At 42.1% G+C, this 27,399-nt stretch overlaps 1 pseudogene; it reads right to left on the bottom strand.

Moving 5' to 3' along the window:
• Positions 1–4,204: 4,204 nt before the first annotated feature.
• On the bottom strand, positions 4,205–4,801 carry LOC131257531 (small ribosomal subunit protein uS7-like; annotated as a pseudogene).
• Positions 4,802–27,399: the final 22,598 nt, after the last annotated feature.

Below are 27,399 nucleotides of genomic sequence, written 5' to 3'. Positions count from 1 at the left end.
GTTTGATGAAATGACTCAATGAACATTCTACTGGTGACATGGAAGGTATGGATATGAAACAAATATCCTTGTATATTAATTTTTATGTTGCCGATTGAGCGTGGAATGAAATACCTGTAAACTGAAGCTGCTGCTTTATATTCCGTGAGAAATTGAAGGTGCACTCCATGTGTTTGACAAAAAGCACAGAGGCTTGACCTTGGCTCGAACTGGCCCGAGTTGCTGACCGAACCGAGCCGAACTGGCCAATCAGGCTCGAGGATCGAGCTGGGGTCAGCTAGTGGCCGAGCACCTCTGGGACAAGGTGTGCTCAAAAGACCAGCCAAAAAATTGATTGGGCCATACATATCTGGCCCAAACCGAACCCTGGGCCAAGCTGATAGGCCCAAGCCCGTCTAGAGCCGGACTAGGCAGGGTGCTAGAGTTGTACACGAATTGAGTTAGCTCAGTTAACTTCCTTGACTCAACTCAGAAAATCTTGACTCGACTCATCTTGAAACTGAGTTTGAGCTTAATTTTTCAGTTCAAATTTTTTTTGAGCCAAGTTCATGTTAGACCAAACTCTACTCAACTCGGCTCGAAACTTGACCCAAACTCTCATATCGAGTTCACTTAGTTTAAATATTTAAATAAATTATATATATATTAAAAACTATAAAATTTAAAATCAAAATCAGCTCTAATGCTTGAACCCAAACTCAGCTTGAAAGATCAAGCTCAAGCTTAGCTCGAATTTGGCTTGAGATGCTAATAGAGTCGAGACGATTGTCTAGTCATACTCGAGGACTGAGCCAAGCCGAGTTTAAGTTAGGATAGCCTGCTGGATGAGCCGATCTGAGCCGGGTTCAACTCGTGTACAGAGGATGCCCGACCCATTGCCACTCGGGTGTAACATAAATTCATAGAGAAAAGGGTAAAAAAGGGTGATGATCACATACATTTGAATGCAGGGTAGTTATCATAAAATCAAGTTGTGTAAAGTTCATTTGTGATGTCTATGTAGAATCAAAACCGTACATCAATTACGCCTCATCATGTTCCCATTGAATTCAAAGAATCATCCTGCTCCAACACTCAGGTAGGACACACCAAAGGTAGCAACGTACAGTCATGCCTAAAATCTATACATTTATGTGGTGTAGCGCACCACAGTGTACTAGCGTAATTTTGAGACATTGCATGTTCAGTGTAAAGTAATTTATAAAAATGAGTTTCACTGTTATCTATTTAATTCGACTTAATATATGCCACGTGTTCCATTTTAAGAGCCCATGTGTCAAGTGTCATGAGAAGCAAGTGTATTAAATAATTCAGAATTTCCCTCTGCCAAAATAAGTCAAGTATCCCATCAGCAAACAAGCCTGCCCGCGCCTGCCTGCACCAGCCTATTCATTAATGGTCTTGGCCCAGCCTTGCCTTAGACTTCAAGCCTGGCCTCTTAGGCGAAATTTAGAGTGCTGGCCTTGGTCGGACATGGTTTGGCTGGTGAGCCTGACACCAGCCAGCTGTCTGGTATCAAAACTCTATGGGCCCATCATGATATATGTGTTTTATCCATGTCGTCAGTTTATTTTAAAGATTGAGCCCAAAAATGAGATGGATAATTCAAAAGTTCTAAGTAGACCATACCATATAAAATAGTGGGAACAATGACATCCACTGTTGAAATCTTCTTGGGGCAGTGGTGTTTGTCATCCAATACGTTCATGACTTCACACAGACCTCAATGAAAGGAAATCACAAATAACAGCCTGATCTAAAGCTTTCATTGCCCCCAATAGGTTTTCAATGGAAAATTTTCAGTCCCCATTGTTTCCTATGGTGTGGTCCACTTGAACTTTCATTAATCTACCTTATTTTTGGTCTCATGCCCTAAAATGAGTTGGAAAACTGGATAGACGGGGTGGATAAAACACGTACATCATGGTGGGCTCCACAAAGCTTCGACACCAGTTAGCTGATTGGTGTCGGGGTTACCAGCCAAACCGTGCCATTCTGGACCTATAGGGTCAGGCCATTCAGACAGCTTTGTCATTGCCACCCCTATTATGGGCATTTATACCCCACTAAACCTGGCCAACAGCCTACCCTACTAAGTCTCTGAGTTATGCATGACGCTTGATATGTAGGCACATAGAAATATTATACATGTCATATAATAAATCAGAGAGGTTAGCTTAAATAAAACCGAGGGTATTGGGTTATTACAATATGGTCTGTGGGGACTTTAGTCGTTGAATCCAGGTTATCTTCCAGCGATTAAACTGTTTATTCCATAAATCCGAACTTGCATGATGGATATATAGCAAATAAAACTTCTTAAATATGATTTTAAGCAATCAAATTTTGAGTTTTTTATCTTAGGAAATGGACACTCTTTTTTGGGTTAGCTTGTTAGTACACCCCACTGTCAGTTCATACTTCACTGTTAGCCACCCCCACTAGAGAATCGATACCAAGACCTCAGTGTTGAAATGAGGTATCTTTCACTCAGGAAATGGACACTCACCATAACCTTTGTGGAATCAAAAGATTGAAATATCCAATCTGATACATCTGTTGAGCGTTCCATCCCATCGTATAAATGATTTAGGTCATTGAAGAAAGATCAGTTTCAATGGCTATAGTCTCAATGCATTTGTGCAAACCTCTTCGTTAAAATTGAATAGGCTAAATTTTAGATATGTTGGACAACCATAGCCGGCCTCTAATTTGTGGACACTTGTTTATTAAAATAAGATTATTTAGATATTTTTCATTTTCGACTGTCCATTAAAAGTTTGCCAATCTGCTACTCAGAGAATCAAATAAGCGTAATTTTCTGATCCATGATACGCTTGATGGCATGTTTTGGTCATTGGTTTGCGCCATCCTTTCGTTCACAGCACGGGGGAAAGCCATGGTGAAAATATCACATCAGCTTGATGTCTACATTGATATGAAGGTGGCCATTTTGGTACAACTATCGGCTTTCTACCTATCATAGATCGGGTGGGGCCTATTGAATATATATTTTGAGATAACTATGGATCTATTTTGTTTCTCCATTTCATTCTAATCAAAGTGTTTTTCATGATATTGATCAGATGATTAAGATCACCACATCGGCATGATTTTCTGACCATGGCTTGCCATCAATGGTGTCTATAAAAGAATGAATGATCTCCAGTGATGATTGGATGTGCCATGTGACATGTACATATGTGGGGACATTAACATTCCCTACCGAGCTCCTTTGATCTCAGAGCATTATGAGTCATACTCCTAACTGCATTGGTTCTCTTGGATACTCCAATCAACCAATCAATCAGAGCTGCCTATTATGTATAAAGCAGATTTCATCCGCTATGCGAAAATTTCACTGATTGGATTATCTAATAAATCCTTGATGCATCGTTAGTTTCTATGGCCATATCTAAGCCATGGATGGGGTGGTTACAATTTTTTAACAAAAATAATTCTTTATAATCATAAGCTATCAATGATGGGTTCTAAGAAATAGATGGATTAAATTGTTGACTGGGAATATTTTATGCAACTGATCTTGGCTATCTGTATGATCAATGGCTATCGATAAAATGGTTTATTTATTTATTTAATTTTTTAACTCAATGGCTATTAGTATTACTTCTGAGAACACAACTGCAAGACAATCACCCTAACATGGCAGTAAATTTCTATAGTAGTTAAGTAATTTAGACTCACCTACCCAAATGATAGATTCTATCTGATCGATGGTCAAAAGTCCATTTTATTTTCATTTTTACTATAAATAGTAAGTTTTAATTCGATCATAACTTTTTGAGTTTTAGGAGTCGTGACCAACATGAAAAGGGCTTATAAAAACTAGGAGAACAATATGGTTAGGCCAAATTACACACTTACTATTTTTGTCCGAAAACCATCAAATCTAGTAGGAATGATGACCATCTAAAATTAGTAAGCTTATAAGTAAGTCACGTTTTTAGGGAGTTTGAATCTAAAACTCCGTCCTGGTTTGAACTCATTATTTAAAGGATTGTAATTTCATTTTTTTAAAATCATCAATTAATTTATTTTCAAATTTATTAGAAATTATTTCTATTCTATCCCCGTGGATTTGAGAAAACTCTGTGAGGAATCCAAAGAGCTCCGTGTATTCAGAGTAGTTATCCCTGAGGAAGACGGTGATCGACCTCATCATGTCCTTCCCTGCGTCAAGAATAAACTCTCAACGGTTTGCCTTGGCAACCTGCTCAATCTCATGTTTCTTCTTAATGGCATAGCTGTTCAAGGCCCATTTGCCGCATTGATGAGCTCGTTTGCCAAGCACTCCGCTATGGTCTTGATATTCTCACGAGCACCAGTTGTAACAAGGTATATTGCGTGGTTAACACATCTAAGAGGAGAGATATCGACTGCTTGACGCCTTAGAACACCGGCAGAACTGATACAAGTAGCATCTTCTCTTGGCCCACTATTGATAATCGCATCCACAATAAGTTGAATGGGGTTGAGGTCTGTGAGCAGACGGATAATTTCCATCGCAGGCTTGACAATTCAAACGGCCATCAGCTTCTTTCCATTGTTCTGGCCGTGCATCATCAGTGAATTGTCAACCTCTTCACAATAGGGCATGAGGCCTTGCAGAACCTTTTTAACTGATTATGTTCCAGCAGTATGGGGGTCATAGGTGGCGTGTTTGGATGCGGACACACCGATATAATTGGCCAAAGATATGTCACCAACCTCGACTTCGACTTCGTCAAAGGACCCATCTGTTGAATAATAGCTTCACTTGGGGCGGAGCTGCCACTGCCATTCCTTTTCTGCTGCTGCTGCGGGACTTCTCTCTCTCTCTCTCTCTCTCTCTCTCTCTCTCTCTCTCTCTCTCTGTCTCATTAATATTAAGGCGTATTGGTGTGATCTTGGAACATTAGCCCATGAAATGAATGGGCTTGATGAGCAATCTGAGATCGATTGATTGGACTAAGTGGCCCAGTGCAACTAAAAATTCTATAACATAATGCCTCTAACAATCTGATAATGGTTGATTATCAAGTGATGGTGGTAAAACTTATGCACAACGTTATAGGGGCGTTTGGCAACAGAACACCATCCTAAGTTACTTTTGACAACTTTTATAAAATAGAAGCTATTTTAAAGTATAGAATGACTTTTCATCTTTTAAGCCTTGGTCTAATGGACTGACAATGGGCAAGGACCAAGGTTGGTCCCAGCCAAGCCCAGCTCTAATCTTTTAAGTCTTGGCTTAATGGGCTGAAAAGGCCTTAGCCCTGACACTAAGGGCCCTTTTGGATACCACCAAATAAGTTACTTTTTAACTTATATTATGTAATTAAGTTAGTTTTTCACTTAAGTTAATTTGGTAAGCATCATGATAAAAGTAACTTACTTTGCCAAAAACTACTTATCTCAATAACTAATTACTTTTAGCTTTTTAACTTACAACTTTTCTATTTCTCTCTCGTAGTCCTTGTCAAAGGAGGCTACCATGATTGTCCACATTGAAGGTGGAGCTCACACGGCGGATGGTCCACATAAAAGGTGGGCCCCACATGATGGATGACCCCATATTAATGTGGGCCCACATATGAACGAACCACATCAAAGGTCAGCCCATAATGATAAAAAGCCCGCAACCAAAGCGGGCTGGTATGGTAACTGACCCACTTCAAAGGTATGGCCTACATGATGGACGGTCCATATCAAAGGTGGGATCCACATGGTGGGCAATGGATATTGAAGCTAGGCCCCACATGATGAATGACCTATATTGAAGTGGCTTTACATGATAGACAATTCATATCAAAGTCGACCCCTAATGATGAATGACCCACATCCAAGGCGAGCCCTGCATAATGGGCAACCCACATTGAAGGTTGGGCCCACGTGATGGACAATCCACGTCACAAGTGGGCTCCACATGATGGGCAATTAATAATGGTGGGTTGCACTTGATGGATGATCCACATCAAGATGGGCCCCACATGATAGACGGTCCACATTAAAGGTCAGATCTAATGATGAGTGGCCCATATCCAAGGTGGGCCCTATATGATGGACGACCAAATTAGAGGTGGGGCCCACATGATGGATGGTCAACTTTAAAGGTGGGCTCCATGTGATGGCCGGTGGATATTAAAGGTGGGCCCAATGATGGACAATAACATTGATTATGGACCCTACTTAATGGATGACCAACATCAAAGGTGAGCCTTACATATTGAATGGTGCCCATTAAAGGTTGGGCTATAATGATGAATGGCCCACTGAAATTGCATGTGATGGGCCCACGAGCTATGTGTAGAAGTTTGGCGAAGTAAGGGAATAGTGACTATGTTTACAATTGCCTAGTTAAACTAATATGCAATTTAAACTAAGAAATACAATTAACTTTGACGCTTCCAAGCCAATAGAGAATTCAATCACATAGACTATAAATGATGTAACAATTAAGCAACTAGTTTATAAATATGATATGGGATGTGCTACTTATCTATTCCTAACATCTATCTAATCATGCATACAAATAATTAAACATTCATCACATAAGCATAATTAAACAAGTGCTCAAAAGACAATCTCAAATACAAGTATGTATAATGGTTCGTCCTATCGATAGCCTGGTGATGGAATCAAAGTCCTATCGATGGAATCGACAAGTGTTGATTTTCTTTCATTCTTCTCTGATGCTTTTAATCTTCTATTCCTCACTTTGGTACTTTGTTTACTTGGTTCTTGATACTTATAATTATCAACTTTGGTCTTTAATTTTTTAATTCTTCATTGTCTTTGAGCTTGATCTTTTTTGGGGCTTTAAATTGTCACTTTAAGCATGGATTTAACTTGGACTATATATATTTCTCTACATGTTGAAAACACATCTAATTAAATCATTTTAACACTCAAATGCAAAAGAGAAGCAATGCAATATAGGGGATAAATATGCAATTAATATTTATGCGTTATTATAATATAGTGCGCAACTACCCGACACGGTACTATAGCCTTTTATAGCTCGTCATTTAAGCATATCATGGTAGCAATATCTTGAACTATACTGTTTGAATGAATTGGAGTAGATATTCCATGTGGGCACCCATATTTATTTCTATTAGTAAAACGTATCAGCCCAACTTCATCTCTATAGAAATAAGTCTTGACTACGTTAGATGTAACCAAGAATGACTTGTTGTTAGCTAATACCAATTCAACCTTATCTTGATTTCAAAAGGTTATAAATTGGTGCAAGGATGATGAGATACATGAAAATGAGTGGATTTAGTCTCTCCCTAACAAAGCATTATAATTAGATGATGTGTCGATCACGAAGAAAGTGGCTGACACTTTCTGGCTCCTACCATTAACTCGATAAATAAGACACCACGTGTTTATGTTATTCCCCCATCAAAATTGCTAACTGTGACTTTAGTTACAATTAGGTTGTCCTCATGCAAATGTATTTAATCATGATTTACCATTTCCGCCTGCAAAACTGTCGATAGAAATAGTATCGTGTTGATCTTGTTTGGTTGCCTCCCATGAGCACCATAAATACGGTCAAGACTGGAGCTTGCTGTTTGTTTTCCACCTTGCAAATGACCGCCAGGAGCACGGGGGATTTTATCACAAGCACTATTGGAGTAATCTCACCAATTGTTGTGGGGCCACCATGGCGTAAGTGTTGCGAGATATGTGGAGATGATGGACACGGTACTCCTGCGATAACCTTTCGCAGGAAGTTCCAGCGCTGGATACCTAGGTGGGGCCCAATGTGATGATTTTGATAAATCCTCTCTGTCCATTATTATTGTGAGTTAATTTTATCACATGAGGTCAAAAATGAACCATGCCGTCCAGATTTTTCGTAATAAGGATTAAGGCGTGCAATCAAAAAATGAAGCTTCCTACTGTACAAAGTGGATCACAACACAGATCCCGCCCATTATACGCCACTACCACCGTTGAAGGAGATGGTGGACCCAACTCCTACATTGCCAAACCGTCCAGCGTGACCCCATAAAATGAATCGGTAAAATGGATGGATGGTGCAGATCTCCTGTGGTGATCACGGTGGACCCCACTCGGTGCTTAGGAATACCCCACGCGGTCGTGATTGCGTGCACCAGACGGTGGGATATAGGATTTACTTCCAAATCTGGGATCGGTTTTACATCACTTCATGCCAGCACTTTCAAAGAAATTCTGTAGGAAATCCTTTCTGGCTCCTACCATTAACTCGATAAATAAGACACCACGTGTTTATGTTATTCCCCCATCAAAATTGCTAACTGTGACTTTAGTTACAATTAGGTTGTCCTCAATTTTTCCTCATTTTGCCATCATTCTGGCGGGGAGAATGTTCACATATGCTCTATTATCGACCAGGACTATAGTAACTGGACATCTCTGTAAATGAACTAATATATACACTTACTCTACTCATGTACAACTCTAATGACTGGTGATAATGATCCAAACTTTATTTCAGAATATGAACATTGCCCCCTAGATGTTTTCAAATTATGTTGCTTTTCAACATTCTTGGTAATGGGTACGGTATTTGGGCCATTCACCATTAGAGCCACCCTTACGTTTTTCAGGGCTAGGTGGGGTTTCTTTCAACAACTGTGTTGTAACAAGAAGTTTTTCAATCAACAGGTCATTGCCTAAAAAACACTCACTGTTGAGATACTCAGCCGAGTCCTAGAGATTTTTGGTATCTTTTATATCTTCTTTATTAGTTTGTTGGCTTTCCACAACTAGATCATTTATGATAGGTTTTTTGAGCAAATCGATCGTATTCACATCCAACTACTCATCCATTGGCTATGGAATCCTCAACATCTGGCATGGTCACATGGCCACTGGCCAATACTCATTCTTTACGTAGGTCATTTCCCTCCACTTAACAACTTGTTGTCTTTGCCAACGTCGCTTTTGAGCGTGATTCATCCCTTCAATTACGGTTGAAAATTTGGGGTGATTCACTCTTCTCCACACTTCCTCTTAAGTAGGGCAAGGCTTGACCATTCTACATCTCAGCAATGGAGTTGGCCAAGACTGATCAAAATGAGGATGATACGTTCTTCGATGCTGATAGGAGCCTGATCCTTCGATTCTCTATGAGAACTAAGGTTTGATTTTGAAATTGTGCTTGTGGTGTAATGGGATTACCACGGTTGCGCTTGCAGGAGCTTGGCAGAGCTAAGGAATGAAGGCTATGTCCTAAGGGGGGTGATTAAGACCTATTTAAAAATTATACTATTTTAAAAACTAATTACCTAACTTAAATTAAATTCTAATTAAACTAAGCAAGGTAATTTAACTCTAAGGTTTCTAACCCAATAGAGGATCCAATCGCATAGACTACAAATGATTTGCAAATAAGCAACTAGTCTATATCAAGATAATGTATATGTGTGTTTGGGATGTGCTAACTATCAATCACTAATCATCCATCTAATCATGCATAAATAATGTAAACATTCAAACTCATAGGCATAATTAAACAAGCGCACAAATGACAATCCCAAACACAATCATATATAGTGGTTCGACTACTTGCTTACTCCACTCCAGGTGGACGCACTCAACCCATGAGTGTACAAGATTTCATTATCAGAGGTTTTAAATTAACTTCACCTCTAACCTTTACAGCCCCATACAAATACTCTAAATTTAGGCTCTACTCTCGAGCTAAGGTCTTACACAAGAACCCGGGAGTTTAGGCCCTACATAAGAGCCAAGGTCCTACACAAGAACCCGAAGATTTAGGCTCTCCTCTTGAGCCAAGGTCCTACACAAGAACCCGAAGGTTTAGGTCCTACACAAGAGCTAAGGTCCTACACAAGAACTTAGAGATTTAGACTGCACGCTAGAGTCAAGGTCATAGATTTAGGCCTTACACAAAGGCTAAGGTCCTACACAAGAACCTAGTCGAGTCTGATCATGATATTGTTGCTTTGCCAAGGCCTCAGCTCTAAGATCAAACACCTTGCATATGATGCTCCTCTGAGGTGACCAAGGTAATGGGAGGTAGGTTGAATCTCGTACAACTAATGAGAAATTTTTTTCTTAGGAATTTCACCTAGATGGGTCTTCTAGATGATTTGGACAATGATATGCCAAGATAGCTTAAGTCCAATCTCTAGAAAATGAAAGAGTTCATTCACATCTTCAATGTTGTAACGCCCTGAAAATTGGGGGTTGAGCATAGGCCCAACTCTCAAGTTCCAACACATCGGGATGAGGGATATAAACATGGATTCACCTAAGCTTTTATTGCACCAAAAATCCATCCATATGCCTAAGAACTAAATACCCTTTATAAACAGTTTGAGTTCCAAATGTAAAAAATGGGCAGAAAATAACTCTATCGATGCCATTGACCAAATCAATAAATGTTGCTGGACATATCTGACTTGTATGTTCAATGCCACCGACAGACCTTCGATGTTATCAAAGGAGACCTTCGATGCCATCGAGAAAATTAGAATAAATGTCATTTTCTTGCTGGACAATTCTAACTCTCAATTGATGTCATCAAGGGGTCTTTCGATGCCATCGAGAAGATTAGAACAAATGTCATTTTTCTTGCTGGACTCTCGACCGATGCCTTCGAGCTAGCCTTTGATGCCATTGAATTTATCCTTTGATGTCATCGAAGGGACCTCGATGTCATTGAGAAATTCAAAACAAATATGATTTAGTTGCTGGACAGTTTTGACTCTCGATCGATCGCATCGAGGGGTCCTTTAATGCCATCGAAGGTCCTTCGATGGCATCGCCATTGAATAGCCATCGAAAACTGTTGTTTTAGTCTATCTTTTACACAACAGCTTTACACCTTTTCTAGACCTGTTTATCATGTTTTACTTGGATTTCTAAGGTTAGGGGATGATCAATTTGGTATTCCTATTAAGCCTAGATCATCTAGAGGTCTAAGGTTATTTTAGGTCAAGAGTTAGGGTCACTAAGACATCTCATTTACATGTTCTTTGCTCTTTGATGCTTTATCTTTGCTTGTGTTTTTGGTCTTCACTTTCCAAAGGCTCAACCGATTACGTGATACAACGACTCACGTGATTGACAAATAGGGTGCAAAAATCAATGCACTTACAGATTTGACTAGCCGAACTAGGTGATAGCTTGGTCGGTTGGATTGCCCTTATGCATTGACTGCACAGGTGTGGCTCGCAGTTGAAGTGTGGCACTGCTCTCGATCACGCTTCTACATTTGTGGTTGCTTATTAAGATATATCGTATCTCTTGGCGGGTTATTGTGCCACAACGTGGTGATCACAAGGACTAAGTTCAATCTTTGGTCGCGGTCGAGTCAACTTAGGAAGATTGATAGTTGCCATATTGATCTCCAGATTAGGTAGAAACAGATCAGTGTCGATCAACATTTCTTCCTTTTCTTTCTCAGAAAATTTCAGTAATCCCCGGTTGTTTTTTTCCTAAATGATATTCCTGAAAATCACACAATTGTTAGTGGAATGAGAAAGGGTTTCATGCCACTTACAGTATTTGGTCCTTTTTAACTCTTTGACCATGGGTATTTTATAGTTAATAGGGATTTTAATAAACTTGTCGGTCAATATTATATCAAAGATTTTGTCAGCCTGGGTAATATCAAACATATTTATGTTATGAGTTTTTTGTGTGGTCTACAATTGCTTTTGCTTTGACCAACGCTGAACAAACGAATGGCTGTTTAGCTACTAGGTCACTGCCATGTCGTAGTTAGGATTATAGTAACATATTTCGACATGTGAGTTTTTATACATTATTCCCTTCTAAAGAAGGGCTTCGTATGAAAATATCTTTCTTGTCAAATTATATAAATTTACAAACTTCGTCTCGATAAAATTTTCACAGAGTTTGTATTCTAAACCATCTTGGGTAGGCTGTACGAACTTGACGTCAGTTGTAAATACCTTGCTTTGGTTTTTTACTCTCTTAAACTGGGCAATATAATTTTTGACCGATTCACCATGCAACTACCTAAAACATGCAATATCGGCCATAAAAATCTCCCTATCCTTGTAGAAGAATTGGGTATTGAATTTCTCCTTCATCTCTTGCCAGGTTTGGATGGAGTTTGGCAACAAATTAAAATATCAAGTAAAAGCCACTATGATTAAGGAATGACTAAATGATTGTAATTTACAATAATCATTGTTAGGTACTTAACCACATTACACGGTAAATCGACCTATGTGCTCTATGGTTGATTAACTAGTGTCACCAGTGAAAAGTGCAAAATCTAATTGATAATTCATGTGTAATAGATACTGCCGGTCGATCCGTTTAGGATAAAGTTTGTAATATAGCGGGGTAGTAGTGTAGCTGATAACCTGGCATGCCACTTCTTAGACCAATTGCATAACCTGGTCATGATCTAGATGTTAAGGATGTTGAGGTTTAACAACTGAGGGACGATTTGGACCTCTTGAGTATTGCCTCTCATTGTAAAGTGGATTCCTAGGGAAATGATGCCCCCCTAGGCATTCTCTAATTTCTAACTTTAAGAATGAAGTTTCTAGCTTTTTGCTTAGGTCGCTTGAATTTGGGAGGCGGAGGTGCATTCCACATACCATGTATAGGAGCAAGATGCGTATTTTGTTGTGGGGGTAGTACTGGCGATACTGGTGCCAAGTTTCTAATAGAATTGACTTCAACATTTTTGTTGAGGTGCATTAAGCATCCTTTTGACAATGATAGCCACCATCTTGTTCAAGTTCTCGGTCTAGCTGGTCATCCACCTGTTGAAGGTGTCTGCCTGAATTCGTGATTACTCTCCTTGAGTTCGTGTTTGCTCTGCTTGAGCCCTCATTTGCTCCGTAACATGTTGGATCCCCATTTGCATATCGTGCATCCCAAATGATATCACCTCAAGAGAGTCGCGTCGAAATGAGGATGCCCCTTCCTTGTTTGGAGGATTGAGCATCGGAGTTGATGGTGATCCCAAGAGTTCAAGTGTTGGTTGCACCTGCATCTTTTCGAGTGGAGGCAGTGTAAAAAGTGTTACATGCTCATTAGCCCAACAGAATTTCGAGTAACCCTTCATCTCATATCTTTACAGTTGAATTAGGTTACACTGGTATGTTTATCAAATTAGGTGTCCCATTGGGCGTGCTAAAACGGAGCTTCTCTGGACTCCTCACAGAGACTTCTCGAATCCATGAGGAAAGAAAGCAGAAAATAGAAATAAATTCTAATAAATTCGAAATTGATTAATGAATGAATAAAAACGAGTTCACAACCCTTTAAATAGGGGTACCAAGCAATGAGAAAGAAATCAGAATCAAACTACAACTAAAACTCCTAGAATTCGCGACTTACTATAAATAGTAAACTTACTATTTATAGATGATCGTGATGTCTACTAGTGCGCAAGGTTTTTGGCTAAAAATAGTAAGTGTCCTATTTGGCTTCACCAAACCGTTCTCCTAATTATTCTAAGCTCTTTTCACGTTGGGCGCAACTCCTAAAGCTCGACGGATGAAGAGTTATAATCAAACTAAAACTTACTATTTATAGTAAAAATGAAATTAAAACAGGAAAATGACTGTTGATCCAGGGGTTTTTTTGCAATTTCGGGTTGTACAACCCAGCATAACAGGGTTGGTTGGTTAAAATAGCTCGTTCTACCCCAAAATCATATATTTTACGTTAGATAACTCATTCCGGATTACGAGATACACCCAATCTAAGGTCCGATGGCCAGGATCACTTCTGTCATCGACCAGGCCTTTTCTGATCCATCTTTGTCATGAAACTATCCATGACCCGCTCTACATCATTCCCCTCCACTTCAAAAGAACTCGTCCTTGAGTTCTCATCCTACGCTGGTTCATGATACTCGGTCAGGTCTGTGACGTTGAAAGTCCGTGAGATCGCCATGTCATCTGGAAGATTAACAACATAAGCGTTGTCATTGATCTTTTGGATGATTGGTACCGGTCCAATCTTTTTATTCTTCAACTTGTTGTACGTTCGTCAGAAATCTCTCTTTACGCAGATGGACCATAACGCGTCGCCCACCTCGAACACTTTTTGTCGTCGATGCTTATCCGCTTGTTCCTTGTATTTCTCATTCGAGGCATGTAGCTTAGTCCGCCTTCTGTATGGATGTCCATGATCTTGTTTACCATATGTTCTGCTTGCAATGCTCGTGCACAGGTGCTTGGGCGGAGGGACCAAGTCAAGTGTGTGGCGAGACACTCGTCCATAGATAATTTGGAATGGTGATTTTCCTATTGAGCAGTTCACCATGTTGTTGAATGCAAACTTTGCATGAGACAAGACCAAATTCCACTGCTTCGGTTTTTCTTCTGAAATACAGCGAAGGAGGTTTCCCAACGTACGATTCACAACTTCGGTCTACCCATCAGTCTGTGGGTGGTAAGCACTGCTGAATTGAAGTCGTATATCTAATTGAGTCCACAAAGTCTGCCAAAAGTGGCTAATAAACTTCGTGTCACGATAAGAAGTAATGGTCTTGGGGCCCCCGTGTAGCCATACGACCTCCCTAAAGAATAGATTCGCCATGTGTGTTACATTGAGGATCTTCTTGCATGGGATAAAGTGCAACTTTTTGGAGAAACGACCTGCCACTATGAATTCCAAATCCATACCGCATTGTGTTCGTGGGAGACCAAGTACGAAGTCCATTAATAAATCCTCCCAAGGACCATCAGGCACAGGTAATGGGGTGTAGATGACCGTATTATGAGATTGCCCCTTGAAGGTCTGACAAACATGATAAAGTTGTATGGCTTTTCCCACATCACTTACTAATTGCAGCCAATAATACCGCTCTTCCATAAGAGCTCGAGTCTTGTCTCGCCCAAGGTGTCCACCGAGGCCACCTCCATGTAGCTCCTAAATAATCTGCTCCCTCAGAGAACTTTGGGGGATGCACAATCGATTCCCTTTGAAGAGAAAATCGTCCTTTATATGAAGGTCACTAGAATGACCTTCTTAGCACTTCATCCAAGAATTTTTGAAGTCCTCATCCTTGGCATACAGCTCCTTGAGATAGTTGAAACCGACCACCTCGTTGCTCATCGTAACAAGTAGCGATGCGCGATGGCTAAGTGCATCAACCACCTTGTTCTGCTGCCCTGACTTGTGCTTCAGAATAAACGTGAATTCCTGTAAAAATGCAACCCATCTAGCATGCACACGATTCACGTTAGTCTGACTATTAATAAACTTTAATGCTTAATGGTCAGTGTACAAAATAAACTCTCTTTAAATTAGATAATGCCACCAATGTCGCAACGCCTGAACAACTGCATATAGCTCAAGCTCATAAGTCGACCACTTCTTTCGGGCTTCGCTGAGCTTCTCACTGTAGAAGGCTACCAGCCTGCCTTCCTATGATAAGACTCCTCCAATTCTGACGTACGAAGCGTCACACTCAATCTCAAACAATTTGTCAAAATTACGAAGCACCAAAACCGGTGTTGTAGACAAACGATGCTTGATCTCATGAAAGCTCTTGTACTCCTCATAGAAACTTCTCAAATCCACAAGAAACAAACAAGCAAAATAGAAAATAAATTCTATAAAACTCGACATTGATTGATTCTTGAATAAAAACGAGTTCACAACCCTTTAAATAGGGGTACTAAGAAATGGGAAAGAAATCAGAATCAAACTACAACTAAAACTCCTAGAATTCGTGACTTATTATAAATACTAAACTTACTATTTATAGACTGTCGTGATGTCTACTAGTGCGCAAGGTTTTCCGCCAAAAATAGTAAGTGTCTTATTTGGCTTCACCAAACTGTTCTTCTAATTATTCTAAGCTCTTTTCACGTTAGGCGCAACTCCTAAAGCCCGACGGATGAAGAGTTATAATCAAACTAAACTTACTATTTATAGTAAAAACAAAATTAAAATAGGGAAACGATCGTCGATCCAGGGGTTTTTCACAATTCCGGGTTGCGCAACCCTGCATAGCTAGGTTGGTTGGCTAAAGTAGCTCGTTCTACCCCAAAATCATATATTTTACGTCAACTCATCCCGGATTGCGAGATACGCCCAATCTAAGGTCCGACGGTCCGGATCACTTCTGTCGTCGACCGGGCCTTTTCTGATCCATCTTGGCCATGAAACTGTTCGCGATCCGCTCTACACTGGTATGTTTATCAAATTAGGTGTCCCATTGGGCGTGCTAAAAGTTGTTGCCTTTTGATTTATGAATTCAATAACATGTGATGTGCGCGGGCATGCCAGAACTGATTGTATGACTCGATTCCAACCAAACAACTTTAACCCCAAGCGTCAAGATAGGCATATATGTCGGAATTGGCCATATATGACCAAGATTTGAAAAGAACGGTCGCCTATTCGGCCACTCGTGAGATGTTGTTTAAAATGATCAGGCGATTATCGGAGAGGAGTTTGTCCTCCGAAAATGAATTGCACCGTGCCTTTCCATACAAAAGGTCTTTCAAATACAAAAGCGAACAAAAAGAAAATACTTACAACCTTGGAGTAGCTAAAAAGCGCATTTCTCAATAAAAAAATGTTATTATTACGATAGAAATCGTCTAACATATAAGCGTAAACTTGAATTACTGTTAATTCTAATATAAAATTAGATCACTAATTACTATAAGAACATAAAAGATAAATTATGCTAAGAAATATTAATAAGAAACATAAAGAATAATTGAAAAAATTTAATTTATTGATTGGGTTTGTATGAAATACTTTTCTTTACTATTTTTTTTTACTATTTATAGATTTTTTTTTGAAATAACCATAGCCATTTAAAAGCTTCTTCCCACATTTTATGGTTATAATAGCGGCTTTAACACCGCTGGGTAGGGCTAAGGTAAGACAATAAGGGCGTGTTTGGCCGGACCAATCCCATGGGATTAGGAGGGATGGAAGTGTTTTTAAGGTAATGATGGTGGTGTTAGTGGATGTCGGCTAATCCCATGGGATGGAATGACTTCCAGGATGGATGGCCAGCGTGTTTAGGATGGCCATTGGATTCGCTGTACACCATCGACTTCTAGCCGGGCGTGTTTGGGTATGGCATTAGGACTCCGCAGCGAGGTTTTCGCAGGGGGATCAGTTGGGAGTCGTCCGTTTGAGGGACGTTGTGGGCCACCATCAGGACCCCACTGAACAATCCACACCGTCCATCTGTTTGTCCTTAAAAAATTGATCATAAGGACGTTCTCTCTTTTTGAAGAAGCATCCTTGGGCATTGAATATGCCAGCAGGATTCCTGCCTTTCCGGTCGGTTACGCAAGACAGCTGGCTGCGTAGATGCGCAAACAAGTTTAGCAAAGAGGTTTTCACAGGAGGATCCGTAGGGAGTGGGCCACACATGGAGAAGGGTTGAGACAAAAAAGGAAAATGGAAAGAAATTTTGCAGGGAAATTCTGGAATTAATGAGATTTCCATTGCGCATGCGAACAGGGCAACCATGCCGCTGTGACTTGATATGGCCCACCTCTGTGATCGGTTTGGGTAATCCAATCCGTTTATCATGCTTAGAGGATAGGTTCAGCCCCGACCTAGGTTGTTTCGCACTGAGAAAGCATCCACAACGCACGCAAATTAGTCTACAACCGGTCCCATTACAAGGACTTTTGCACAATCGTGCATCTTCTCTTCTTACAACCGGTCCTATTACAAGGACTGATACAAGCCAACTGACTTCACCTCTCCACGTTCCCAGCAGACCGACCCTAGTGGTCTTATAAAAGAGAGACGTGAGAGAGAGAGTGAATCCCATGGGATTTGGTGGGATGGAGAAAAGAGGGGGACGGATTCACCGAATCTGATCGAAATACCACGCACCGTTTCCGAGGACCTGACCCAACCCGACCGACTTTCAGCCCTACCGCTGGGGAATTCCGAACTCTTCTACTAAATAAACAAATCTCAGGTGTTGTTTCTAAGCGGTCAAAGTGTTCTTTCCGATGTACATGGTGTCCTGACCTAATTGGTTACTGTTCCTGTTTAAAATAGGGTACAACAAAATAGAGTACAACAGTTGTTGCGGCCCATCATTTTTACAGTCTTTCCCAATTCCATATGGGCGGGAAACAGCTATAATGATATTTAACTGTGCTCAGTCTTTATGCCGAATATTATTTCTGTTCCGTACAGAATTTAATTCATGCGGTAGGCCCACCATGCAATGGTCCACGTCCAATATCCACTTTTTAGGCGATCTTACTTATCCAATAGATGGCTGTAAAATGTCAATCTGATGGTTAGGATCGAGAACTGGAGTTTAGGGTTTCTTTCATCCGTAATCTGCCTACTTTAAACCAGTTTAGAATGCCAACTGGTGGGCCCCGAACCAAACCCATCCTTCTCTCTTCCGAATCCTGAGTTATCCCACTTCCATTCTGTAACTACTCAAACCCCATTGCTAGAAAGATAAAAAGTAAACAGAAGAAAAAAAAGTAAAAAGGAATAGCTTGTGAGAAATCCACACCGTCCATCTATTTTAGAACACGAGACAAAAAATGAGGTGGATCCAAAACTCAAGTGGGGCGAGCTAACTTGATGTTTACATGCCATCCAAACCGTTTATAAGGTCATTCCCACTCGGATGAAGTTAAAACACTATAACCTTCGCCTATGAAACTTGGTGGCCATACGAATGCTTCAAACGGTGGTCACTGAATGTACACTTTTTCCTCTCGCGCGGCCCACTTGAATTTTGGATCCACCTCATTTTTTATCGCATATGCTAAAATGAGCTCCCAAAATGGATGGACGGTGTGGATTTTTAAGAAACATCACGTTGGCCCCGCCTATCATAACAGTGCACGAGCTTCTCTGCTACATGTCTAGCCATGAAATGCAGGAAAAAAAAAATGCATTTCCTCAAATATCAGACAATGAAAAGAAAATTAGAATATCATCCCTGCCTCGTTAGGGCTTTCTACGGATATACAGCCAAGGTTTCCTGAAAGTACGAAAAAAGCATCGTTTTTCAAAATATTATTATTATTTTTTAGTTTTTGTCTAAATAAATCCAAGTTACGGTGGTAGCCCCAATAGAGCGGGTCGCGGACAGTTTCATGGCCAAGATGGATCAGAAAAGGCCCGGTCGACGACAGAAGTGATCCGGACCATCGGACCTTAGATCGGGCGTATCTCGCAATCCGGAATGAGTTAGCTGACGTAAAATATATGATTTTGGGGTAGAACGAGCTACTTTAGCCAACCAACCCCGCTATGCCGGGTTGCGCAGCCCGGAATTGCGAAAAACCCCTTGATTGACGGTCGTTTCCCTGTTTTAATTTCGTTTTTACTATAAATAGTAAGTTTTAGTTTGATTATAACTCTTCATCCGTTGGGCTTTAGGAGTTGCGCCCAACTTGAAAAGAGCTTAGAATAATTAGGGGAACGGTTTGGTGAAGCCAAATAGGACACTTACTATTTTTGGCCGAAAACCTTGCGCACTAGTAGACATCACGACCGTCTATAAATAGTAAGTTTACTATTTATAGTAAGTCGCGGATTTTAGGAGTTTGAGTTGTAGTTTGATTATGATTTCTTTCCCATTGCTTGATACCCTTATTTAAAGGGTTGTAAACTCGTTTTTAATTATTCATCAATCAATTTCGAATTTATTAGAATTTATTTCTATTTTCTGCTTTCTTTCCTCGTGGATTCGAGAAGTCTCTGTGAGGAGTCCAGAGAAGTTCCGTGGATTCGGAATAGTTATCCTCTTGAGGAAGACGGTGCTCGACCTCACGTCCTCCCCTGCGTCAGTTTGGTATCAAAGCGAGGTTTCTCCTCGGATTGATGGCTTCTAACGATGGGTCGGGCAACAATCCCATGGGCGGTGCTCTAGGGAATTTACCTTTAACGGTGGCAGCTTTCGAAGTAGCGCAACGAGAGAATGAGCAAGCCATGCAAGGGTTACAGGCTTCCATCGATCGCATAGCGGATCTCTTGGCAGAAAACCTAAGGCAACTCCATGTTCCTGGTGGCAATCCTCCACCCCCAATTAATCGCCCTGATCGCAGGATAGTACCGACAGTGCATCCAAGGGTCATTTCCGAGGAAGGGGGCTCCAGTGAGGAGGAAATCGATGACATAATCTTCCAACACCCCAAACATGGCGGCGATCGAGTAGATCGAACGGATCGAGAATTCAAGATGAGGGTTGATATTCCTAGCTTCAATGGTCAACTACACATTGAGGATTTCCTCGATTGGCTTTCTGAAGTTGAGCGATTTTTCGACTATATGGACATCCCTTAAGCAAAGAAGGTCAAGCTTGTGGCCTACAAGTTGAAAGGAGGAGCTTCAGCTTGGTGGGAACAACTGCAACTCGCGCGAACCAGGCAGACGAAAGCACCAATCCGCACCTGGCAGCGGATGAAGCAGCTACTACGTGCCCGATTCCTCCCTAGCGATTACGATCAGGTATTATTCCAACAATACCAAAATTGTCGACAGGGTAGTCGATCGGTGAGAGAATACGCGAAGAATTTTACTGCCTGGCAGCACGTAACAATTTGGTCGAGACTGAATCGCAGCAAGTCGCCCGATTCAATGGTGGATTGCGTATGGCTATCCAGGATCAGGTCCAGATGCAGTCCGTCTGGATGATGAATGATGCAATTAAGTTGGCTACTCGGGCAGAAGCGCAACTTAAACGTCCTAACACACGGACCTATCCTACTGCAAGGATCCCTATAGCAAGTCTGTCCCAGGGAACTGCACAGCCTAAGGGGAAGGAGCCCGTAGGAGCACGCACTCAACCTCCTACGTTTGAGAACCGAGATCAGGGAAGCAGGCAAGCTAGACCCCAAAGGGGCGTATCGACTGCTGCTGGTCCAAGTAGAATTCTGAACCCCTATGCTCGGCCAAGGCCTGATAGCTGCTATCGGAGTGGCCAACTGGGCCACCTATCAAATACTTGTCCCCAGCGAAAAGTGGCAAACCTCGCCATCAATGATGGTAGTGTTGATAACGCTTATGAAGATCCAGATATTGAAGAACAGGAGCATACCACCGAGGACGAGGCAGATGATTCAGGTTGGATTCAGTAAGATCACGGCGAGTCGCTTGTCGTGAGGCGACTATTATATGTGCCAAGAAAAGAAGTACATCCACAATGGCATAACATCTTCCGCACTAGGTGTACGGTGAATCGAAAGGTTTGTGATGTGATCATTGATAGTGGGAGCAGCGAGAATATCGTCTCCAAGGTCATGGTGGAAAAATTACAATTGAAAACGGAGCGTTATCCCTCTCCATATACAATCGGTTGGATCAAGAAGATCAAGCAGTAATGATAAAGCAATACAACAAGCATGCCTAAGTACTCTAATTAATGCAAGGATGTTATGTATTAATGATGTATGCCCTCGCCTACACTCCCTCTGTGAACTTCATCTCACGGTCGCGGTGCTCAACTTCATTGCCAAAGGCACATGCAATGCGGTGCATGAACATGATTACCAAGTTCTTATTAGATCTTTTCATACAGCAGGATTAGGAAGCTAAGGTACCTCCCTTATATCATTTTTTGAACAATGATCCATTCTAGGGTCGTCAGTCTTAGTACATCTCATACGATATTGCGGTTCTAGGTCACTACAAAGGGCTCGTCACCTGATCAATGTAGGCCTAGTTTATACTCTAGTTGCTACGGAAAGGCTCGTCACCTTAACGTAGTCTCAGAGTATGCTCCAATTCACTACAAAGGGCTTGTCACCTGATCAGTGTAGGCTGACAGCTCAAATACAGTGTCCCATATCACCGTATTCAGATCACGAGGCGGTGTTGCTCACTGGTCACTACGGGGAGGCTCGTCGCCCCAGTGTAGGCCGACAGCTATACCATAGTCCCAAACACACTCCAAATACAACAGGAATACGTATCTGTTAGTCCAAAACAGTATGTAGCAACCAACTTAAATATAAGTCTCGTTTGAGCATTTCAACGAACACAGAGTGTGCATATTAGCATACATAGGCATTGCAACCATAAAGCACGTAGTAGTGTATAGGATACATAAAGGAAAATTATAACCATGGTTAAGGGAATTGAGAATCCTATCTCAACACCCTCATTACATTTATTTTAACAAGTAGTTCCTCATTGAGGCATTTTATCGAATACTTAGACTACACATATTACATACATGCAATAACTTAGTTAAAACACATGTTATAGCAAATCCTATCACAATGAGATGCCACGTATACAACAATCATATATTTATAATCAATAATCATGGCAAGCACGAATCATAATTCCATATTCATTCAAGCCTATGAACAAACACATGGATTTCACTATTTTCAACATAGTTCATATATATGTATAAAGTGCGGGAAACATCGCATCTAAGCATGTGGTATCATTCAAGTCAGTCATAAATCATTAACTGACATTAAAAGCCTTGAAAACCATAACCTAAACATTTATAGTCCGCACCTTTCGCCGGTAGACTCGTAACGAACTCAGTTTAAAAGCTAAGTCTTTGTCTACGGCACCACAACAACCTATAACAGGGAATATGTTAATTATTCCACCATTTACACTATTGAAAACCCTAAAACAGATTAGGGTTAGGTTTTCTTACCTAAGAACGGAATCAGAATCGCTGAAATAACGACACGAGAAGAGTGGTTAAGCACGTGGAGCGGCGGGATTGAATCCCTGGAACAAATGCCAACTCTCTCTCTTTCCTTTTCTTTCTTTTCTCTTCTCTCACCTAGGGTTGGAAATTCGTATGTAAAGAGAGAGAGAGAGAGAGAGAGAGAGAGAGAGGGTTTAAGACCCTTATATAGGCCCAGGACTGATGGTAATGGCCCCAGGGCCAAGGTATACTTAGGTTATATCCAAAAGGCGTCTGTTTTAGTCCAACGGAGCTACTCTGGAGGTCCCTTTTCTACTTGCGGTCGGACTTAAGCTCCCTGACATTGGATCTAGGTCAAGCTGACTTTTCGGTTTGATCAGATTTACAGATCGACCGTGGCGGACCATTTCAATTCAACGGTCACCGGTACTCGATCAGGGCCACAAGTGCACTGACATGTGTTGAAAATTTTTCCTGATCTGAGAGTGTAATTGGGTCAGATTCTAATGGTCAGAATCCTTAGATTTGGCCTGCAAGTGAACGACTTAATTCACTTAAGTTTCAGTTCATTTTCTAAAGATATTCGCGTTTCTCACACACTTCGCTCCGGGCTCAAGTTCTGTATTTCTGGGCACTATTAGGACTTGATTTCCGAGATGGTTGTCAAGTCTAGAAATGAGGTCATAATTGTCTAGTTTCGCGGTATTCGGACTTCCGACGTGCGGTCCAAGTTCGATACAAAATTTCAAAGTGCTCCCAAAAGTAACTGGGTTTTGAGATGGATCCTAAGTTTTAAGGTAATGTAACATTAACGATTCTACACGTTTTGGGTCATGAAGATCATATTTAAAGTGATTAGTGCTAATTTTACAGGTACTCTAGTGTAGCACTAGCTAATTCTCATCTAATTTCTTAAAGGATTTGGGCCTGAGTGATTTCTGCCTGGGATGATTCTCGGGTCTTTGTACGGATTTTTTCGAGACGTTACTATCTAATCCCCTTAAAGAAAAATTTCATCATCAAAATTAGTACCTTCTCGTACTCCTCGAGAATCTGAGGGTAGTTCTTTTGGACCTTGGCTTCAGTTTCCCAAGTGGCCTCTTCCTCAGTGTGATGCGTCCATAATACCTTCACTAGCGGAATAACCTTACTGCGTAACACCTGCTCCTTCCTGTCTAAGATACGCGTCGGTCTCAATACATATGTAGCGTCCTCACTTAACTGCACCTGCTCCTACTTGATAATGTGGGAAGGATCAGGAACGTATTTCTTCAGCATGGACACATGAATACGTTGTGCATGCCTACGAGTGGTGTGGGAAAAGCAAGGCGGTATGCTACCACCCCCACTCAATTCAGTATTTGGAATGGGCCAATGAATGGCGGCGTGAACTTCCCCTTCTTCCCAAACCGAAGAACTCCCTTCATGGGGGAAACTTTCAGAAACACATGATCCCTGACCTCAAACTCTAACTGCCGCCGCCTCATATCGGCATAGCTCTTCTGTCTGCTCTGTGCTGCTAGGAGTCGATGCCTGATAATGTCGATCTTCTCCTAGGTCGCCTGAACTAACTCTGGGTCAATCAGGCTTTTCTCGCCAACCTCTGGCCAACAATGCGGCGCTCGATAGCGACGCCCATACAAGGCCTTATAGGGAGCCATGTTAATACTCGCCTGAAAACTCTTGTTATACATGAACTCTGCATAAGGAAGACAATCGTTCCAACTATCCTTGAAATCCAGCACGCAAGCTCGCAACATATCCTCTAACACCTAGTTTACCTGTTTTGTCTGCCTGTCAGTCTGTGGGTGGAACGCGGTACTGAATTTCAATTTCACACCCATGGCTTCCTGGATACGAGTCCAGAAGATAGATGTGAATCGTGTGTCTCTGTCTGACACGATCTCCATGTAGACGTACAATCTCCTTGATGTACAACCTGGCCAACTCGTCTGCTGAGTTCGAAACTCTGATAGGGAGGAAATGAGCCGATTTCATCAACCGGTCCATGATTACCCATATGGAGTCATGCCCCTTCCTCGTCTTCGGTAGCCCTGAGATGAAATCCATAGAGATGAAGTCCCATTTCCATTCAGCTATGGGTATGGGTTGAAGCAGTCCAGGAGGTCGGTGATGTTCGGCCTTGACCTGCTGGCACATAAGACAACATAATACATACACTGTTATGTGGGCCTTCATGTTGTCCTCCCAGTATGACCTCTTCATGTCGCAGTACATCTTCGTACTGCCAAGATGCATTGCCATCCTCGAATTGTGAGCAGCCTTGAGGACTTTCTTTCTTAAGTTAGGAAGATTTGGGACGCATAGGTGGCCACAGAAACGTAAACCCCCATCCGTACCAACTCTCCATTCCGAGTCCTCACTGTCACTGACCTGCTCTCTCATCTTCGCCAATAACTCGTCGTCTTTCTGAGCTGCGATGATCTTATCATCAATAAGTTGCTGCACACGAACGTGCGCGACGCTCTCGAATGGCTCCTCTATAGTGAGCTTTTGCTTGAAGTCTCGCACGAACTCCACCATACCCCATTCTGCCACCATCAGCGGAGTCACAAACTCTATGGTCTTCTTGCGGCTCAACGCGTCAACCACAAGGTTAGCCTTGCCCGGATGGTAGGAAACCTTGAACTTGAAGTCCTTCAAGGTTTCCATCCATCGCCGCTGCCTTATATTCAGGTCCCGCTGAGTAAATATATATTTGAGGCTCTTGTGGTCGCAAAAGAGCTCAAACTCCTCTCCATAGAGGTAATGTCTCCAGAGCTTTAGTGCAAAGATGATGGCTGCTAACTCTAGGTCGTGTGTAGGGTAGTTCTCCTCGTGTTTCGTCAACTGCCTCGAGGCGTAAGCAATCACTCTGTCCTTCTCCATAAGGACACAACCCAGACCAACGCGAGATGCGTCGATGTATATAGTATACTTAACCCCTTGCTCTAGCAATACTAGCATAGGGGCAGATGTTAGCTTGTCCTTCAGCTCTTGAAAAGCTGCTTTCACCTTCTCATTCCAGGCGAACTTCAGATCCTTCCGAGTCAACTGAGATAGCGGTTTGGAAATCTTGGAGAAGTCCCTTATAAATTGACAGTAGTACCCTGCCAGACCAAGAAAGCTCATCACCTCAGTAACCGAACCGGGCTGCTCCCAGTCCTGGACCGCGGCTACCTTAGCGAGGTCAACTGCTATCCCTTCCTTGGACACCACATGTCCTAGGAACTTGACATCTTCTTTCCAGATGTCGCACTTCTTGTACTGTGCGAACAACTGGTTCTTCTTCAGAGTACCCAAGACTGCTCGCAGGTGTTCCTTGTGCTCTTCCCGACTCTTAAAGTATAACAGAATGTCATCAATAAACACGGCTCAAAAACAAACCCTATTCATCATCCATGAACCGGCCTGCCTTCGTAAGCCAACGACATCACGAGAAACTCATAGTGCCCAAAACGTTCAAAGCCGTCTCGCACGCCCTCATCCCCGACGCAAACCGATGATACCCAAAGAAAGTATCGTGCCCCCTTTAACTGATCAAACAGATCATCTATCTTGGGCAAATGATACTTGTTCTTCACCGTCACCTGGTTCAACCTGCGATAATCAATACATAGTCGCAGTGAACCGTCCTTCTTCTTTACAAACAACACAGGTGCTCCCTAAGGAGACACACTGGGTCGTATGAAGCCTGCATCTAACAGATCATCAATCTGTTTTCTCAACTCCTCCATCTCACACGGAGGCATGCGATACGTGGGTAGCGAAATGGGTGTCGCACTGGGCACCAGGTCGATAGTAAAGTCGATCTCGCGCCAAAGAGGTAGTCCAGGTATTGCCCTAAACACGTCCTCAAACTCCTGGACTACTGGCGTGTTCCCTAACGTCGGCCCATCAACATGCTCTAGTAAGGTAGCGCAACAACCAACACGACAGGGCCAACTGCCTGTAATGAAAAAGTAAAGACTGTGCCCTCAGGTTCGTTGGCTGTCACGACCCTGGTCTCACAATCTATCTCTGCCCTCATCTCGGTGAGCCAATCCATACCGAGGATAATGTCGTAGTGCCATAAATTTACTGAGCAACCCTCACAAATCCGGGTGACATCTGAAAAGGTCCCTGTAGCAGTAGTGATTCTCACTCCCTTCGTAGGAGTAGTATTCAACGCTAGTCGCTTGACTATCGTGCATGAAATGATGGAGATAGTGGACCCAGTGTCCACCAATAAGAAAACTGGAGTACCTTAGCTCTGTGCCGTGACTTCGAAAGCCACAGGTGCTACGTCTGATGCCTCGGATGCCTCAACTATAAGTGAGTGCACCCGAGCCTGCTGTGAACGGTTCGGTTGTGGTGCCATAGGCCGTTGAGGCAGCCTAAAGTGAGGTGCCAACGGTCGAAAGGAGGGGTGTGCAGGTGCTGTCCATAGAGGTGGAGCGGAGATAGCCTGAGGCATTGGGCGGTTGATCCTCTAAGGTGGTGAGAACCCACTGTCCCTCATCCTGGAGAAGCAATTTGTCTCTGTGTGGCCTGACCTCTTGTAGTAGGTATACCACACGTCTGATCGCCTCGTCAGGGCTAGTGGAGCCATAAGCTTGGGCGGTGAATCTGCACGTGGCCTCTTACTGAGAAAAGGTCTGCTCGGAAGATCTGGTCGAGGCCTAGGAGTCATAGGTGCTCGCATACCGTACTGCCTGTCCCCATCCTGCTCCGCTCGCATAGACATGCTCACTAGCTTCATATAGTTGGGTATGCTAGTGCAGCACATCTTCGAGAGGATCTCGGGTCGCAGA

Source organism: Magnolia sinica, chromosome 10 (genome assembly GCF_029962835.1).
Source record: "Magnolia sinica isolate HGM2019 chromosome 10, MsV1, whole genome shotgun sequence".
NCBI lineage: Eukaryota > Viridiplantae > Streptophyta > Magnoliopsida > Magnoliales > Magnoliaceae > Magnolia > Magnolia sinica.
This window is presented reverse-complemented; position numbering and strand designations above follow the sequence as displayed.